The sequence below is a fragment of the Oryx dammah genome, unplaced genomic scaffold, assembly GCF_014754425.2.
Source record: "Oryx dammah isolate SB20612 unplaced genomic scaffold, SCBI_Odam_1.1 HiC_scaffold_5, whole genome shotgun sequence".
Classification (NCBI taxonomy): Eukaryota; Metazoa; Chordata; class Mammalia; order Artiodactyla; family Bovidae; genus Oryx; species Oryx dammah.
Genome location: NW_024070189.1, coordinates 78,045,102 through 78,060,350, shown reverse-complemented (window position 1 = coordinate 78,060,350; position 15,249 = coordinate 78,045,102).

The following is a 15,249-nucleotide window of genomic DNA, read 5'->3' as shown; positions in this document are numbered from 1 at the left end:
GAATATTTAAGATATATCTCCATTCTCTTACAAAGTGCTATAGAGCCATGCAGAAATTAAGTTGGAGTACCATCATTATTGGCTTTATTGACTACACCAAAGCCTTTGACTATGTGGATCACAATAAACTGTGGAAAATTCTTCAAGAGATGGGAATACCAGACCACATGACCTGCCTCTTGAGAAACCTGTATGCAGGTCAGGAAGCAACAGTTAGAACTGAACATGGAACAGACTGGTTCCAAATAGGAAAAGGAGTATGTCAAGGCTGTATACTATCACCCTGGTTATTTAACTTATATGCAGAGTACATCATGAGAAATGCTGGGATAGAGAAAGCACAAGCTGGAATCAAGATTGCTGGGAGAAATAGCAACAACCTCAGATATGCGGATGACACCACCCTTATGGCAGAAAGTGAAGAAGAACTAAAGAGCCTCTTATGAAAGTGAAAGAGCAGAGTGAAAAATTTGGCTTAAAGCTCAACATTCAGAAAACTAAGATCATGGCATTCATTCCCATCATTTCATGGCAAATAGATGGGGAAACAGTGGCTGACTTTATTTTTTGGGCTCCAAAATCACTGCAGATGGTGACTGCAGCCATAAAATTAAAAGATGCTTACTCCTTGGAAGAAAAATTATGACCAACCTAGACAGCATATTTAAAATAGACATTACTTAGTCAACAAAGGTCCGTCTAGTAAAGGCTATGGTTTTTCCAGTAGTCATGTATGGATGTGAGAGTTGGACTGTGAAGAAAGCTGAGCGCCGAAGAATTGATGCTTTTGAACTGTGGTGTTGGAGAAGACTCTTGAGAGTCCCTTGGACTGCAAGGAGAACCAACCAGTCCATCCTAAAGGAGATCAGTGTTGATGGACTTATGTTGAAGCTGAAACTCCAATACTTTGGCCACCTGATGCGAAGAGCTGACTCATTTGAAAAGACCCTGATGCTGGGAAAGATTGAGGGCAGGAGGAGAAGGGGACAGCCGACAAGGATGAGATGGTTGAATGGCACCACCAACTAAATGGACATGAGTTTGGGTAAACTCCGGGAGTTGGTGTTTGACAGGGAGGACTGGTGTGCTGTGGTTCATGGGGTTGCAAAGAGTCAGACACAACTGAGCGACTAAACTGAACTAAACCATCATGAAGGATGTACCTTTTGTGAAACATGATTAAATATAATGAAATCAATGTGAAATACGATTAAATATAATGCAGTATATTTAGCAGTAGTTTATTAGTGGTTCCCTAATATCACACACACAAAAATATGTTATTTACTTCCAGAAATAATCAATTTGATAATATCCATTTATACATAAGGGAATGAGTAAACTGTGCTAATTTTCCCACTAATCACTTATACAGCTAACTATTAGTACAGCTGATTAATAGTATAGAGCTATAGCATAGTCAAAATGTATTGATAAATAAAACAGTAACTTCTGTTTCTTTGTTCTTTGTTCCTATATCTAGTTGCAGGGAATATTTTTTCTTTTGTGAAAGTAAGGCTGTAATGGAGACACTTAGAGAAAAGACTATTTGACTGTATAGATAAGTGTCAGTATAAGCAAAGTGTGCTATAGTAATTTGTGAATTTCCTCTGTGGTTTGCTTAAAAAAATCACTAAATGATCATTTACAGCAACATATAAAATTATTACTATTTGGATTGCAGCTGGAGTTCCTCTTAGCTGGAACCCTGTTATTTCTAAGAACAAGTCAGTATTTTTAAGAACTCTATTTTAATGCTCATGCACGCATTCTGCCACATTAACCTTGTAATTTAGTGTTGCTACTGCTAAGTCACTTCAGTCGTGTCCGACTCTGTGCGACCCCATAGACAGCAGCCCACCAGGCTCCCCCGTCCCTGGGATTCTCCAGGCAAGAACACTGGAGTGGGTTGCCATTTCCTTCTGCAGTGCACGAAAGTGAAAAATGAAAGTGAAGTCGCTCAGTCATGTACAGCTCTTAGTGACCCCATGGACTGCAGCCCACCAGGCTCCTCTGTCCATGGGATTTGCCAGGCAAGAGTACTGGAGTGGGGTGCTGTTGCCTTCTTTGAATTTAGTGTTAGATCACCTTAAAGTATTTCTTCTCATCTCATTCACAGTTCACTATGCATTCATTGTTGAGATGCCCAAACACCATTCTCAACAAAAGACAGCTCATAAAAACCAGAGTCCTAAGAAAATGTGAATAACTGCTCAGTTAAGTGAATTATTCACAAATGAAAATTTATATGGGATAACTCTAAAACTATTTAGTCTACTATAAAACTACTTTGTTTACAATTATGTTACCCTTACCCTGTTAAAATTAAGATACAAGTAGATTTTGGTACATGAAATGTGAGGGCCTGACTAAAGCCAGTTTGGTGTGGTCAAGTATTAGGTAAGATTCCCCATTCACCTCCGCCAAAACCTTGTCATTTTAGCAAGATTAAGGTTCCAACTGCTTAGGCCCAAGACCTCTCTGGAGCAGACGCTCTGCTATTCTGGTTAAGTTAAGCCCATTTCTCTCCCAAGTGAATAAATACTTAAGTTCCCATGCTGAGACAGCTCAAGTGACTTTTCATTTGGCACACTGATTCCAAGAGTCTAATACATGTTTGTCGAAACCATGCTAAGTTAGGACAAAGTATTTAAATTATTACTACTTAATAATTTGTATTGAGAACAGATATTGTACTTTGTCCAGACATAATACCTAAAGGAAGCCATCATTCCTACAGATATAAATAAACAAATTGATGAATATATTATTGATTCAGCTTATATCCTTACAGAAACTATAGTTCAATTGAGAAGACAGACATTGAACACATAATTATAGATGAGGCTAGTTTTTTTAAAAAGTATAGTATATTATGTATGTGCAAAGAAGGAGTTGACCTTGTCTTGGGGGTTAAAGGAAAGTCTCCAGAAAGAAATCTGCACTGAAGCTTGAAGAATGAGATAAAGTTGGCTAGCTAAAGAGTAGAGGAAATAGTGATTCATGCAAAAAAGACTCTGATGGGAGAGGGTATGACAGTTACGTCTGGAAACTGCAATAAATAGTAGCAAAACAAAGGAGGCAGAAGTGTGGAGAAGTGGAGGCAGTAGTGGCATTGAACCTGTAGGGGCTGGCAACAGCAGAGTCCATTCGGCCATGCCAGGGCTCTACTTTATTCTAAGGGAAGTGCGATTCTCCTAAATTGTTTTGATGACAGGAATGACATGGTCATGTGTGTGCTGGTACAAAGAATCACCCTTGCAGCAGTATGGAATATGTGAGGGTGAGCATGGGTGAATATGGGGAATCTGGCTAGAAGGTTATTGCCCAAGAGAGAGGTAAGTGGTAACTATGTCAGGGTGTTTGAAATGGAGACGGGGAGAAGCAGAAATGTTAAAGGAGGTCCAATGGACCATATTTTAATGTGGGTTGTATGTTAGGGTAAAGGATAGGGTGACTTGAGGGGTGACACCCCTAGTTTTTGGACTAGCCAGCTGAAGTTATAGCTACTAAGATAAAAAAGAATCAAGAAAAATAATCAGTTTTGGACATGTTTGCTATATATTAAATATATTGGACCATACCCTGGATATGTTCCAGTGTCTTCTGGTGTATAGTCTATGGGAATGTGAATAGAATTTGTATCCTGCTGTTGTGTGAAAAATGTATAAATCTTAATTATGTTGAATTGGTTCATAGTGCTTTTCAGGTCTACTATCTCCTTCTACTTTTCTATCTATTCATTCTATTAATTTTTGAGAGTTTGATATTGAAATTCCAACTAAAAATCTTAATTTATCTACTTAAAAAATTGCAAATATAGTGGAACTATATGTAACTGTATTTTACAATCCTTCTGTAAATGTATTACAAACTTTCATAATTAAAAAAAAAGATAAACAAAAAAGAATTGGACTGTATAAATATGGATTATTAACACTGATTTTAAAATATTTCCTTTACATCCATGATTAAACAAACAACTTTCATATATATAAATGCTGCTCCTGATTCCTCTTATGTAAACATTTTACTGATTCTGTGATGGGTGACATTTATTTCAGGAGTAAATAAAATACATCATGCTTCCATTTTGCTTTTTTATTTTGATTCTTTATGAATCACCATAATTATTTGAGAAGTATTAATATTTTATATTAATTAGTAAGTAAAATTTTGATATTATCTGATTATCTTCAATATTATAAATATATGAAATGAATTATTCATGTTTTTTTCAATAGATTTTTTTTTTATGGTCAAATTGTTTTCCCCAATAAACTGATTCAGTCACAGATAGAATAAAGTATGTACCATGCATGTTTCTGGGACAAAGGTACAGTTGAGTGTATCTCTATGAGGGAGCCCAGGTGAAAACAGAATAACCCTTCAGCTGATCCAATGGATTGTGAAGTAATACTGTGTGTATCATTTGAGACACCAGGTTTTGGGATGATCTGTTATACAGCAATAGTTAACAGACATGGTACTATTTTTTCATTACCTACCTTCTAAAATTGTCCATATATAATCATTCCTTGTGATCATATGGAATCATTCTTTTTTCTTCCCTTCTTGGCATCCATCAGATTTCTTTGGCAGTCTCTTATTTTCCTCTTTAAATCTCAATTAAAAAAAAAGTTTTTAAGAGGTTATAAAGTCAGTTTATAAAGTCAATTGTGTTTCTATAAACTAGCACTAAACAACAAGAGAATTAAGTTTAAATATTTTCATTCATGAGGGCTTCTCTGGTGGCCCAGATGGTAAAGAATCTGCCTGCAATACAGGAGGCCCAGGTTCAATCCCTGGGTTAGGAAGATCCCATGGGGAAGGGAATGACTACCCACTTGAGTATTCTTGCCTAGAGAATTCCATGGACAGAGGAGCCTGGCAGGCTACAGTCCATTGGGTCAAAAAGAGTTGGACATGACTGAGCAACTAACACTTTTCACTTCATTTTCATTTATAAATAATCTCAAAACACATAAAATACTCATAAATAAATTTAACAAATGAGATGCATATTTTCTCCATTGAACATTACAAAACACTGCTGAAAGATATTAAAGACCTGAATAAGTGGAGTGTATACCATGTTCATGGATTGGAAGATTCATACTGTTAAAGTATAAACTGTCTCTGTACTGATATACAGATTCAAAGCAGCTTCCAACAGGTTTTCAGGTAGAAATTGTCAGGCTGTTTCTAAAATGTATATGGAAATGCAAAAAATAAAAAATAGTCAAAATATTTTTGAAGGACTTTCACTATCTGATTTCAAGACTGACTATAAAGTAATAGGGCTTCCCTGATAGCTCAGTTGGTAAAGAATCCACCTGCAATGCAGGAGAACCTGGTTTGACTCCTGGGTCGGGAAGATCCACTGGAGAAGGATAGGCTATCCACTCCAGTATTCTTGCGCTTCCCCTGTGGCTCAGCTGGTAAAGAATCTGTCTGCAATGTGGGAGACGTGGGTTTGATCCCTCGCTTGGGAAGACCCCCTGGAGAAGGGAAAGGCTACCTGCTCCAGTATTCTGGCCTGGAGAATCCCATGGACTGTATAGTCCATGGTGTCACAAAGGGATGACCACGATGAGAAACTTTCATTTTCACTATGAAGTAATAATCAAGACAATGTGGTAATGACATGAGAATAAACGTGTCAGTAAAAAGGAATATGAAGTCCAGAAATAGATCTACATATATACGCCAACTGATTTTGGTAGAGATATCAAGTAGTGTCTTGGAGAAATAGTCTTTTCAACAAATTTTGATGAATCAACTGGATATCCATGTGAAAAAAACCTCAACTCCTGCCTTGACTATACCCAAAGTATTTTTAAATGGACCGCAGACTAAACATAAAGTTAAAATCAGAAAGTTTCTAGAAAAAAAGAGGAACAAAATTTTATCAGTTTGAATTAGAAAAAGATTTCTTAGACAAGATGCAGAATGAAAATAAATGGATCAAATGGATTTTATCAAAATTACAAAACCTGTTCTTCAAAAGACATTAAGAAAATGAAAAGGTAAACCCATGGATGAAGAAAATATTTTTAATGCATATGTCTCACTTAAGTCTTGTTTCCAGAATGTACTAAAAATTCATATTCCTTAATAGGAATATAAGGGAAAAAACTGGGCAAAAAATTGAGTATTTGTTTCACAAATGTGCAGCACACAGAAAACTAGCATATGAAAGTGATGCTCAAAGTCGTAAGTCATTAAAGAGATGCAAATTAAAATTGCCATGAAGTACCTAATGGCTAAAATGGAAAAAGGCTGAAATATCAGGGGTTGGCCAAGATGTAGAACAATGGGATCTCTGTATGCAGCTGCTGTGAATGTAAAATAGTATTCTTTGCAGCCAAAGATGGAGGAGCTCTATACAGTCAGCAAAAATGAGACGGGGAGCTGACTGTGGCTCCAATCATGAACTCCTTATTGCCAAATTCAGACTTAAAATGAAGAAAGTAGGGAAACCACTAGACCATTCAGGTATGACCTAAATCAAACCCTTTATGATTATACAGTGGAAGTGACAAATAGATTCAAGGGATTAGATCTGATAGACAGAGTGCCTGAAGAACTATGGAAGAAGGTTTGTGATATTGTACAGGAGGCAGTGATCAAGACCAAGAAGAAGAAATGCAGAAAGGCAAAATAGTTGTCTGAGGAGGCCTTACAAATAGCTCTGAAAAGAAGAGAAGCAAAGGCAAAGGAGAAAAGGAGACACGCCCATTTGAATGCAGAGCTCTGAAGAATAGCAAGGAGAGATAGGAAAGCCTTCCTTAGTGATCAGTGCAAAGAAATAGGAGGAAAACAATAGAATGGAAAAGGCTAGAGATCTCTTCAATAAAATTAGAGATACCAAGGGAACATATCATGCAAAGATGGGCACAATAAAGGATAGAAATGATATGGACCTAACAGAAATATAAGATATTAAGAAGAGGTGGCAAGAATACACAGAAGAATTATACAAAAAAGATCTTCATGATCCAGAAAACCACGATGGTGTGATCACTCACCTAGAGCCAGACATCCTGGAATGCGAAGTCAAGTGGGCCTTAGGAGTCATCACTACAAACAAAGCTAGTGGAGGTGATAGAATTTCAGTTGAGTTATTTCAAATCCTAAAAGATGATGGTGTTAAAGTGCTGCACTCAATATGTCAGCAAATCTGAAAAACTCAGCAGTGGCCACAGGACTGGAAAAGGTCAGTTTTCATTCCAATCCCAAAGAAAGGCAATGCCAAAGAATGCTCAAACTACTGCATAATCGCACTCATCTCACATGCTAACAAAGCAATGCTTAAAATTCTTCAACACAGGCTTCAACAGTGTATGAACCATGAACTTCCAGATGTTCAAGCTGGATTTAGAAAAGGCAGAAGAACCAGAGATCAAATTGTGAACATCCGCTGGATCATCGATAAAGCAAGAGAGTTCCAGAAAAACATCTATTTCTGCTTTATTGACTATGCCAAAGCCTTTGACTATGTGGATCACAATAAACTGTGGAAAATTATTCAAGAGATGGGAATACCGGACCACCTGACCTGCCTCTTGAGAAATCTGTATGCAGGTCAGGAAGCAACAGTTAGAACTCGACATGGAACAGACTGGTTCCAAATAGGGAAAGGTGTACGTCAAGGCTGTATATTGTCACCCTGCTTATTTAACTTATATGCAGAGTACATCAAGAGAAATGCTGGGCTGGATGAAGCACAAGTTGGAATCAAGATTGCCAAGAAAAATATCAATTATCTCAGATACGCAGATGACACCATACTTATAGCAGAAAGTGAAGAAGAACTAAAGAGCCTCTTAATGAAAGTGAAAGTGGAGAGTGAAAAAGTTGACTTAAAACTCAACATTCAGAAAACTAAGATCATGGCATCCAGTCCCATCACTTCATGGGAAATAGATGGGGAAACAATGGAAACAGTGAAGAGACTATTATTTTGGGCTCCAAAATCACTGCAGATGGTGACTGCAGCCATGAAATTAAAAGACATCTACTCCTTAGAAGAAAAGTTATGACCAACCTAGACAGCATATTAAAAAGCAGAGACATTACTTTGCCAACAAAGATGTGACTAGTTGAAGCTTTGGTTTTTCCAGTAGTCATGTATGGATGTGAGAGTAGGACTATAAAGAAAGCTAAGCACTGAAGAATTGATGCTTTTGAACTGTGGTGTTGGAAAAAGACTCTTGAGAATCCCTTGGACTGCAAGGAGATCCAACCAGTCAATCCTGAAGGAAATCAGTCCTGAATGTTCACTGGAAGGACTGATGCTGAAGCTGAAACTCCAGTACTTTGACCACTTGATGCGAAGAACTGAATCATTGGAAAAGACCCTGATCCTGGGAAATATTGAAGGTGGGAAGAGAAGGGGACAATAGAAGATGAGATGTTTGGATGGCATCACCGGCTCAATGGACATGAGTTTGAATAAGCTCCAGGAGTTGGTGTTTGACAGGGAAGCCTGGCATATTGCAGTTCATACGGTTGGAAAGAGTCAGACACAACTGAGTAACTGAACTGAACTGAACTCAACTACTTACATGAAGATTTGACAGTTTTTATAAAACTAAACACACACCTGCAGCAGTTCTATTCATATTTACCAAAAATAGATTAAAAATACATCCACTGAATAACTTGTAGATGAATATACATGGCAGCTTTGTTTATAATAACCCCAACCTGGAAAACAAACAAATAAACAAATTATATATCCATATCATGAAACACTACTTACTATACCTCTGACTGAGCAGCACATGCATGTATCTTAGACATGCTGAGCAAAAGAACAGACACTAAAGGATATTTGCTGTACGTGTGTGTGGTATTCGCTCAGTTGTGTCCGACTCTTTTGTGACCCAATGGACTATAGCCTGCCAGGCTTCTCTGTCCATGGAATCTCCAGGCAAGAATACTGAGTGAATGGGTTGCCATTCCCTTCTGCAGGAGGGGATCTTCTCAACCCAGGGATCAAGCCCATGTCTTCTGCATTGCAGGCAGATGCTTTATCATCTGAGCCGACAGGAAAAGTAATCTAGGGGAAAAAAATCAGAACTGTGGTTTCCTGGGGCAGAGGTGCAGTGGGTTCATGGAGACTTCATGGAATGATGGAAATAATCTTGATTGCTGTGCTGATTACAAAGGCATATACACTTGTTAAAACTGTGTACTTGAAAGTTATACATCTTATTTTATGTAAATTACATCTAAATAAAGTTGATTTATTTTTCAAAGAATCTTCTTGCCTCAACATAACAAAATAGGCATTTTAAAAATTAAATAATGTCCCTTTTCCCTGTGTTTAGAGAAAATGCCTTGCTGCATGATTGTTTACATATATAATCGTTTGTAACTTTTAAATTGCGATGTCCAAGTACCAAGCAATAACAATGGTTATTGTCTACTTACTGCCTAAAATAAGCTGGATTCTCTGCCATATACTTACAACAATTCTGCGTAAGTCTATTATCTTATATTTGTTTTGGAAACTTGAGTTTAAAAAGAATTAATTTATCCAAGAGCTCCCTGTTAGTAAATAGTAGAGGTAACAGTTATCCAAGAACTGTCTGTCTCCATCAACCAGTTAACTTGCATGTCACACTTATCCCTAAGCCATTTACTCATAGGCATCAGCTAAATAGCCATTGCTAGTCTTCCCAGTTAATTGGCCTGGCCAAAATCTCTTTGTTATGTAAATAAACTTCAGTGAGTCACTAAGCCTAATATTCCAATAATTAAAACAAAGAAAGAAAATGAAAGAGACTAATACTTACCTTTTTTTCTACTTTATGTGGCAAGAGTAATATAGTGTTTATAACAGGATAAACGCTTCAAGAACTAGTTCTGTCCAGTTTTAACTGAGCATGTTGCTTAATCAAAGTTTCAATTTTCTATCCATAAGATGGAAGTATGAATAACTAGTTCACAGGGTTGTTGTGAAGATAAAATGAGGTAATACATTTAAGCACTTTGTACTGTGCCAGGAACAAAGCAAGTGACAAGAAATAGAAAGGCTTATTATTAATGAGTGGACAGGTATTGTCCTTTGAAGAGAATGATTAAGTTGCTTATTTTTCTTATTATTGCTCTTTTTTTTTAATTACTTCCTTCCTCTACCAAGCATCTATTTAGCAAGTTTGAAAAGAAAGGCCCTGTGTACTCAACTCATTATTTGGTCATGAGAGATTCCTTTGTCACAGATCATTTTGAAGTTGTATACATTCATTTACTAGCTTCACTTAAATGAAGATTTTGATTTAATCAATTTATTTAATATTTTTAAGTATGTCATGGCATCATAGGCTCTTGTCTTAACTATTTGCAAAAACTTATACAAACTGTTGAGAATGAAGTATAACAGATGTCATTGGAAAAACCTATCTTGTTCCCATCAGTAGCCCAGAATAGTGATCAAACTATATTACGTGACCTATGGGGGACAGAGTTCCCACAAACAGTATGAGCTTCCATTTTTCTCTTTTTATCTGCCACTTTCTGGAAGAGATGGCTGTGATCCATGAAATAAGTTGAAAAGTAGGAAAAGAAAATATGTAGAAGTCAAAGAACCCATGTTTACAACAATGTCATAGAGACATAACTGACTGGGCCTGCTTTAAAAGATTCTCACAGCTTTAATAAGAGTCATAATATAATAGTCTTTGATTAAGGTGCTATATAATCAAGAAGAAATGGGATGGCTAAATAAGTGGTATTCTAATGATATCAGAAAGAGAAAGAACAATGATTCTCAAAGCTTGTCTCAAGCAAGTATTAGTAGATAGATTTTTACCTTTAGAACCCCATCAAGATCTTTCTTCACTCTGCCTCTACTTTGAATATCAAAATACTCTCAAGTGGTCTAACTACTGTTTCACAGGAGAGAGCAAAAAATGTAAAACTCCATTTAATTTGCATTATGTTGTCAGTAATCTGTGGTCTTAGGTCTCCTGGACACTAAATGAAGGCAATGCTCTTTGGGTTAAGTTAAAACAAGAGGAAGACAAGCTGACGGTAGAATGCAATCATAGCATGTTACAAGTAGATGGAGACACCTTAGTGAAGCCTAAATGTTCTTCTGACCTCTATCCCACCATCTCAGAGGATCAAATCCAGGTAACAGTAAACAACTTTTAGGGTTCTGAGACAATGAAGCTGAATCCAGGAAGAGCTGAGAAGCAGCAAATAAGGTAAGACATGGACCAAAGGACACATTTCACTGTGTCAGTTACAAGCAGGAATGACCCTAGTATACCTCACAGCACGAAGAACAGTTGACTCTTTGTCATTGGACAGCCCATCACGTCCAATCGAATCACTTGGACTTCATTTGTAGGCAGTTTTGCCAACTGGCTGACCCCTTATTTTTGTGGTCAATACAACCAAATTACTTTGAACTTTGATTAACTGAATTTCAAAGACTCATTCTCCTGTCATAACTTTACCCCTTCTCATTTTCCCACTTTGTTATAGTGACTAACAATATTTACTTAATCACATATGAATATGCATTAAGACACTAGGAAAAATACTTTTCCATTCCCTGGGGTTAAGCACTTCCCCACTTCCTAGGTGGCCTGAGGGCATAAGTAACCAAACAAGATATACTTAAAATTCATTATTTCTGGGATTCTTCTAGTCTGTTTACTGACTTTTTTTTTTTTTTTTGTTTCGGTCTTGACACAGAGACAAGTGTGTACTAACTGTCTACTTTTTATATTTGGGTGAGTACCTGGAAGTGGTATGTGGTGAGCCACATTCTCAACAGAAAAGAACGAGGTGAAGAGGACACAAGCACATTGTTAACGTCAAAACCAACTTGCTCCTCTCCTCCATTTTACCCCAAGTAAGAAGATTTCTGGTTCAAATACTTCTGGTTCATGCTGTATTCCCTTCTAAATTACTTTCAAAAATGCACTCAGTGTCTTCATTCTCCTCTCAATACATCTCCCTTGTGTTAGCTATGATACTGCTGCTGCTGCTGCTGCTGCTGCTGCTGCTGCTAAGTCGCTTCAGTCGTGTCCGATTCTGTGCGACCCAATAGATGAAGATATGATACTGACCTCTTTTCTCAATCATTTCTCACTTATACATCTCCAACTTCCCACACTCTTTGTTGATTTTATTCTCTATGATGCTTTCAAACTACATGACACCAAAGCATATACGAGCGTTAATCTATCAATGAACATTTTTATGAGCTTCCTGAGCCCCAGACTAAGGAATGCTCAACTCTACGCTCTACTCAGGGTCCTTTGATGAAGGCCTAAGTATTCTGGTTTTCTGCATAACTCGACTTCCATTTATATGAATTATCCCATATACACGGTTTCCCTGGTGGCTCAGACAGTAAGCATCTGCCTGCAGGAGACCTGGGTTCAGTCCCTGGGTTGGGAAGATCCCCTGTTGGAGGGCATGGCAACTGACTCCGGTATTCTTGCCTGGAGAATCCCCATGGACAGAGGAGCCTGCCTGGTGGGGTGCAGTCCATGGGGTGGCAGAGAGTCACACGTGACAGAACGACTAAGCACATTCCACATATGTGAATACAGTTTACAAATATCAGAACACAGCCTTATAACAATGTTCAGTTCCTAATGGGGTAGACATTGCAGTTTAAATTTTTGATATTGATATTCTATTGATAGACCCTTGAAAAATAGCATTATTCCATCTCTCTTCCTCTTATGCTACATACTGCAGAACTGTCCACAAAAGAAGGTCTTAAGGTCAAAGCGGAATCAGCTATGGATCTTACTAAAGCTAAAAGTAAAGGTATCTTGATGTAGTTACAGTTGTTACTGATTATTTCAGTGATGAGTAGAAGGAACTGTTGTTTCTCCAATTTTGTGAATAATAGTTTTGTCACTGAACAGAAGGCACAATATGTGGCTAGACTGTGTCTTGTAGCATTTGCAAATACTTTCAATCTTCCTCAATGTGCAAGCCACATGTTTGTTTTCAGCTGGCTGAGTCATAAGGCAGAGAGTTTAGAGAAAGTAGAAGAGAAAGAAAATCAACTAAGCATTCATTAGGAAGTATAAAAGGTTTCCCCCTGCCCCCACCAAGGGAGTGTCACGTGTGTTTAAAAGAAAATAAAGTGTACACATTGCTATTCTAGTTGCTTTATTCTGACAATTTTTTAAGTCTGTTGGAGTAAATTTGATTTAAAAAATGAACTTCATTCAGCCATAAATTTTGATAATGAGTTAACCAACTGACATTCATTGAGTGCTCATGTATGCAAATCACCATTACAGTATACTACACTTCACAGTATCACAAGATTCAAGAAATTTGTAAATCAAATGTATATTCAATTTCTGGTGGGAAATATGTAAAAACAGAAAATGGTCATCTCACACATTGAATACATCTAAAGTTGCAAAGTCCAACGAAAGGAGTTATTCAATTAAATATTAATAATCATAAAGAAAAACTATAGTGAATGAAAGAGCTGATGAATGATATGTTTAGCTGGTTTTCTTCCCCCACCGCTTGAAGTGGGGGAAGTTTCAACAAAGCTCAGTCAGCCCCACCGTGCAACTGGGTAGGGGAAGTTTCCAAAAGGAAAATACAGTTGTTGTGACCAGAAAATTCCAGTGATGTGAAAGTAAATGGAATTACTTGGATATTCACAAAAGTCAGTGGTTTTAAAAGAGGGAAAACGCTTTAGAAAGGATTTGGGTTAATCCTTGAATCCTGCATATAACTAAGAGTCAGGAAAGTAAGTCAGCTGTCCAAAGATACACAGCTTTTTATGTAAACACCAGGATTAGAAGCTAGAGTATTTTATCCAAGATTCAGGAAAAAATTCCTACCCTTCCATTAAGGGCCACTCTGGTCTGCCACTCTGACAGTCTGAACTCTACGGCAGAGTTCTTCCCTCAGCACTGTGTGGTCAAACCCTCGTGGTTGTGGGCTTCTTTCCTGGGGAATGAGCTCGTCCTGGGTGAATACAGAGCATTCTTCTGATGACAGATAATTACACTCTCTCCCTTCCTGCTTCTCCTATAATTTGGCCTGTCCATCCAAATTATATACACCTGTTTCTTCTTTTTATTCCTTCTCTTAGTGGGTTTGGGGAATTGAATAGTTTAAGGTCTGCAGTAAGTTCATAAAATGATAGACAGAGATGCCTCTAAACTTCATACAGAGGGATAGCATGGCTGACCTGCCATCCATGGGATTTGCCCTTGAACTTTTATCTTCATCATATAAGTAAGACATTTGGCAATATCAGAAAGTTTCCACTTGACACCTGTTTGTGATCAAGGATGGTGTGTGGTCAGGGTCATAGCAAATCTAGCTTGACTGAGTAACAGTCAAATCAATCACCTTGGATTCAGAATCACTAGATCTGATTAGCTAAGAGAACCATCCTACCTTTGCCTTAGTGTCAGTCAGGCTCTTGGGTAGAAAACAATAGGAACTGACTGACCACATTCAGCCACAAAGGAATGCAGTGGAAAAATGAAAGGAAAAGCTGAAGAATCAGGTCTTTGAAGATACTGGCCTAAAACAGCTTAAGGGGAATCTGGGTAGCAAGAACTCACAGGAACTTTCTTTACTAGCAGGAAGAGTGGGCTCCAACATTTCTGACCTTTGTGTACTTCTGCTCAAGAGGTGAATTCTACAGGGATGGTTTGATGAGCCAAGCTTGAATCTCATGTCCACCGCTTGACGTGGTGAACTTGAAGTTCTGCACTGATATCATCAATGCAGCTGGGTAGGGGAAGTTTCTAAAAGGAAAACACAGTTGTTCCAACCAGAAAAAAAGTGAAGTGGATGTTGGGAAGTCAAATCAGCAGAGGTTCACGACACAACCAAAATGTGGTGGTTAAACACCAAGAGGTAGAGAACGAGAGTGATAGGTGAATATTGAAGTATACCTTGACAATGGCCCAAATAATGATGAAACCAGCAAAAGGTTAATAAAACCTGGTTCCATGTCTAGTTTAAATCAAGCTGTTAATTTTGATTTTTCCTTTGAAATGCTTCCAGCAATGCCCAAACCCCGAGTGGCATATGAGCCACTGGTCCACTAAACATCTCTTTCCAGTCAGCGTTACCTACCTCCTCCTCACATCCTCCTACTAATTCTCCCCTGGCCACCCTCATTCCTTTGTCTTCACCCAAATCTGAAGCCCAAGACTGTTTCTTCAGCAACCGCTTTGTTTAGCTTGGAAGATCAGTTAAACACCACAGGATTCTTCACTG